The sequence below is a fragment of the Alligator sinensis genome, unplaced genomic scaffold (genome assembly GCF_000455745.1).
Source record: "Alligator sinensis unplaced genomic scaffold, ASM45574v1 scaffold327_1, whole genome shotgun sequence".
Classification (NCBI taxonomy): Eukaryota; Metazoa; Chordata; order Crocodylia; family Alligatoridae; genus Alligator; species Alligator sinensis.
In genome coordinates, this window is record NW_005842379.1 from 1370175 (window position 1) to 1375733 (window position 5559).

A 5559-nucleotide genomic window follows, 5' to 3' on the forward strand; every position below is an offset into this window, starting at 1 on the left:
AAGTGAAGCAAGATTGCACTGGAAATGATAGTTACTGCAATCCAGACAAAATGATGAGTCTGTGGGTGAGAATTTTAGCCACCTGGAAAGGCCTTATTTTAAAGATGGTGTGTGTGTGTGTGTTTTGGGAGAGGTGAGGAATAGCACAGGTTTAACAGAACCTGATTGCAAGGGTCACAAGAGAGGACACAATCAAAACTGATATCCCAGTTATGGGTCTAAGTGACAAGGTGGGCAATGGTATTGTCCACAATGACTGAGAAAGAAGGGAAAGGGGTGTTTTGGATGCATTGAGCTGATCTCCTCATGGATATCTAGCAGTCAGTGTATCAGAAAGACTGAAGTTTCAGGCTACACAGAAGGAGAGAAGTAGATCTATTGAGTGGCCAGCACAGCATCACAATACAATATGTTATAGATACAGTAGTTGCACAAGGAACTTAAGATAATCACTGCCAAACACTACGACGTATTTCAATGGCTTTCATAGCCTATCCAAATTGCACAGAGTATAAGCTTTATTTTTTCTTACCAAAAAGTAAGTTTCTAGCTTTCATAATACAAAGAACAGACTAATCGAAATATGGCCTGAGTGTAAACTGAAATATTTTTCATTTAGGAGTGCAAATCATGACAATGGAAAATGACGACTAAACAGTCTTTGTTTTACAGAGACCACATTGACTCCTTGTTCTGTATGTGTCAGAAAACAAAATCTAGTATCCCAAGCTACAAACAGATGTTTTAAAGTGTCAGAGGCTGTAAAAATAGCACCTTCCTGCCTTACTAAAAAAAAGGAAATATGCAGAGATGATGAGTGATCCAAAGAAATAATATTTTGAAGAAGAAAGGGAACAGTTCATTCAGAGCTCTGACTGAAACTAGCCTAAAGCTTGCATAAGATCATTTGCTGTGCTGTGCTTTCCAATTTGCCCTGAAGCTTCTCAGCAGCTCTCCTTTTTTTTTTTTTTTTTTTTTTATCTCAACACCACTTTTTCTTTTCCTCTCATGCTGTACTTCCCCAGCTCATGCCTGCATTGCTACAGCTTCCCTGCTGCCTTATCTCCCACCTGGGCTTGGTTGATCAAGCTAGGACAGGGGTGGGCAAGATAGATGCGGCCCGCCAGACCATTCTATCCAGCCTGCGGGGCCCCTAAAAAAGTTAGAAAATTAATATTTAGCTGCCCTGGCTGCCTGTCATGCGGCCCTCGATGGCTTGCCAAAACTCAGTAAGTGGCCCTCCACCTGAAATAATTGCCTGCCCCTGAACTAGGAACTACATGGCAATAAAATGGGTTACTAGAATTGACCAAACCAAGTGACACCTCATCTGTGAAATCAAATATCCTGCTTCTAGCAGGTGCTGGGACCCAATGTGTCAAAGGAAAGCGGCAAAATGAAAAGTCCAAAAGATACCTATCTGACTGTGCAGTGTTGCATAGGGGAACAATTTCTACTTGATGCTCCTCTTAAGTAGCTTATTACACCTTGAACCGTGCAGTTTTATTACCCTCTGCATCATTGCATCTTAACTTGCAGAACTGCAAAAAAATATATCAGAGCCATAACATTAGCCATGTCTTTAGCAAATCCAGCTAAACTTTTGGTCTCTACCTCCTCCTATGGCAGTAATTTCTGTAGGCTAGCTATCCTCTGTGTACAGCAGAATTTCCTTTCATTGCTTCTAAGGACTCAGCCCCCTCAGTTTCATTGTGGCTCCTCGAACATGTACTGAAGGGCATGTCAAAAAGGAGAACCAATTTCATTTCACCATGCCATGCATTAATCTGAAGGTATTCCCTCAGGCCCTGAAGAGGTAGAATGAGCTGCTTGTCCATTTAAAACAGGTGCCCACCTAGTTTGTTTTTCTGAGACATCCTTGATCGCTGGAGAAGGAGCATCACTGTGTGAAATTGTGACTGATGTCTGACTTATAATGTGAACAGAACTGTGTTCCCCACCATTGCCTGGCCCTTAGCAACCATTCTGCATAGGATCTGAGTAGCTGGTAGCATAAGGGCCTGTTTGACTGAGGACAGGGCAAGGGTCTACACATCAACCTGGGTCATCTCCTCATCCAGGGATAGCTAAGAGGGAGAGGAGTCCCCCATATTCCATATATCCCAGAGGATCTGCATGGCAACCTATGTCACCTCAGGGTATGTCACAGGGTAACTGCATGAGCATCTTATTCGCAGAGCTCTCCTCAGCTGCTGGTTGCCCCCTGTTCTCCTTTTAAGGGATTTTGAGCAGTCTGAATCTAAGGGGATATTGAAGGGTGCATCCGGCTTCACTCTGTATTATTTTCTGCCAGCTTTCTGCCAGGGTTTGGCATGTACTGTCCTCTCCACAGCTCATGAAAGTGTCTCTGGGAGGTCCAGGTGCAAGAGACACAGGGGAGACACCTATGCAAGAAGGAGGCAGATCCATGGTGACCCTAGTACTAGCCAGGCATTTTGACCTATTGTGTCCCCCCGCAAATGAGCCACAGGAAGCAAATGCTGTGTCTGAGCTGCACTGATGTCCGCTCAGCATTGCTGCAGCAGCAACTGGGCAGTGAGGGCAACAGGCAGGATGCCCTTGTTCGGCTGGGCGGGTCCCTTTGAGGAGAGGTTTTGGCTGCTGCTTTAGTAATGGCAGTCAGTAGAAATGCTTCCCGTTTTTAATGTAGGTATCTTAATTCCCCCTTGGTTCCTCCATGGCTCAGTTTGCCTGGATTGAGTGGCACAGGACTGACAACAACTGAACCAGGCCTCAGGACACCTGAGATCTGGGCTCTGCCAACGGCCTGCTGCATGCTGGGACGTAAACCCTTCTTTGCCTCATTCCCCTTCTGTAAACTCTGACCTCCTTTCTAGGACGCTCCCTAACATCCATATTTTATCTTTGCATTTTCCCACAGATTTGCGCAACTGTCAGTATCATGCCCTGGCCTGTATGCTGGCTGTTTGCAAATTGAAGGATTAAAGTTAAGATGGCCCATTTGGCTCTGCTTTTAATATACCTCCTGCTCAGTTGGCACCAGACAAACAACTGGTGCCTGCTATTTAATGCCTAGCTTCTGGTGCCCTCTCTCTGTGGTGAGATCTTCACACTGAGTCTTAGAAGTCCTTTGAGGGAGGCTCTGCTTCTGACAGCAAATACATCCCTTCCAGTGCGACATTTTTCCCTGTTTTCATAAATACAGCTCTGAACATCCCTAAAGCATCAGTTGTTGTTGCCTATTCCCAAATGTACCAAATTTCAACACCCTTAAATCCATTGCACTTGGTTCGTTGTCACTGAAACTGCAGAAGCAGCAAATCAGCACAGTATCATGTTATAAAAATTGCATCAGTGGAACATATTCATTGTATAGCTAGGTCAGAAAGCCTAGATTTTTTTCTTCCCAAAAATTCATAGCAAAATTTACTTCTGAAACGTTTTGACTGAGACATTTTGGTTTCCCATTTTTTTCAATATAGAACAATTCTATATTGCAAATTCACTTGAAACATTTTTAAAGAATTTTTTTTTGCTATATCTTTATGTAATTTTGTTTAGTTGTTGCAGACTACAAAGAAAAGAAAGGCTTGGCTTGCCCAAAAATAGTAAAATATTTTACAATTGGCTTTTTCCTTATTTTTCTGCAAAACAGAAATTAAGTGAAAAAAGCAGGGTTGCCCCAAATTTCATACACCTTTTTCCTTGAACTCTTTTGACCCTTCTCTATCCCATTCCCCATCCCCTACCTTGCCCCAGTGAGAAAATAAGGACTGGATAAATTAAAAAAATAAAAAGGGATAAAACCCCCAAAACCAAAAGCACAAAATCACTTTTTTAAAGTTTCCAAGCTGAAACACCCCTCCATTTTATATTCAGATCAAAGGATTTTCTAGTTTCAAAATGCATCCTCCAACCTTTTTGTGTTTGGTTTCTAATTATCCACTCAGAAACTTAAATACCATACTTGCTAGTACGTCATATGCTCCCCACCACCCCAATGTAACGTGCACATTATTTCTGAGATGCAGGATAAAGAAAAAAAATTTCTTGTAGAAACAGAATATTAGCAGCAGGGAGCCAAGCCTGTTGCCAGTTCCCTCAACACTGGAAAGAGCCCAGGGACTGACTCCATGCACAATGTCCAGGTCCAGGGCTGTGTGCTGGGTCCAACCCAGCTCACTGAGTCTAACCCTATGCGCCACGGCTTGGCCCACCTTCCAAGTACTGTAGGCCTGGCAAGCTCCACTTGGCCAGAGTAATGCCACGAGGGTGCGAGCACATGTGACCGAGTTGAGCAAGTATTGAGTTGCCAGGCAGAGTGTTGATTAGGTTAACCAAATATGGAATGACATATGCAACTAAAAACATCTAGTCAGAAGTATAAAACAAGCTGTATAGCCGCAAGGGATTAGTCACTAGAGAGTCTGCTGAGCAACTTGGACCATTGCAAATTTCCAAGGAAGTAGCAATGCTTGGCCAGCTGACCTGACTTCTCTCATCTCCAAGGGTACATAAGCGGTATAATTAGTTTTTTTTTTTAAATAAGTTGGCATTTAAGAGTATGCCAATAAAGTTTTTGATATATGACTGGAATAGTCTCACTCATTGATCTCCCTCTCCCTCCCAGTTAAAATATAAAGTAACAGTACGACCCAGCATGCTGAGTCCAGGGCCACATACCAGGGCCGGAGTTGCATGCTGGGTCATACTGGGGCCATGTCATCCAGCTAGGGACTAGGGGTGTGTGAAGCGGGCTCTATTCAATTTAGATTTGGATTCTGCCCAAATCAGGGACAATGATTTGATTAATTGATTCAGATCAGTTTCCCTGATTCCATTCGGTTGAATCCAAATCTGAAGATTTGATGCTGATCAGCCACAGGGGGACCCCGGGTGCCCCCCCAGACCCAGAAGGCACCAGTCACTGAGCTGGGCGGGGGGGTGGGGGGCAATGCGCTCCCCGGAGGACCCGGAAGTGGACCGGAAGTGCTTCTGATCCGCTTCCAGGTCTGCTGCCGAGCACGCTGGGGAGCCCTCGTGCTTCTATGGGACACTTCATGTGACCCAGCATCGCAGAGTTCACAAGCCACCTGCTACCTAGAGGTATGTAGAAAAAACATTTAAAGATGTGTCTATGTCCGAATCTTTCTGAATCTCTCCAAATCGATTTGGAGGGTTCCGATTTAATTCGAAGAAATTAAAGGGTCTCCTGATTCAATCTGGATTTGGAGATTCGGCTACCAAATCGGGCCAAATCTCCACTGAATCAAATCAGGGATCAAAGCTTCACACAGCCCTACTAGGGACCCCTCAGAACTTAGGTGGTGGGAGAACAGTGACAACGTTAGATGCTATGGCTCCCAGAGCCATTAAAATTAATGCTGACAAAGTTCCAGATCCATGGAGATCCAGTTTTCTTGCATATCATGTACACCCCAATTTTCACCAGCAGGTTTTAGTAAAAAAAGGTTGGAGGTTGTACATGAGAAAATGGAGTAGATTCATAGATTCATAGATGCTAGGGTCGGAAGGGACCTCAATAGATCATCGAGTCCGACCCCCTGCATAAGCAGG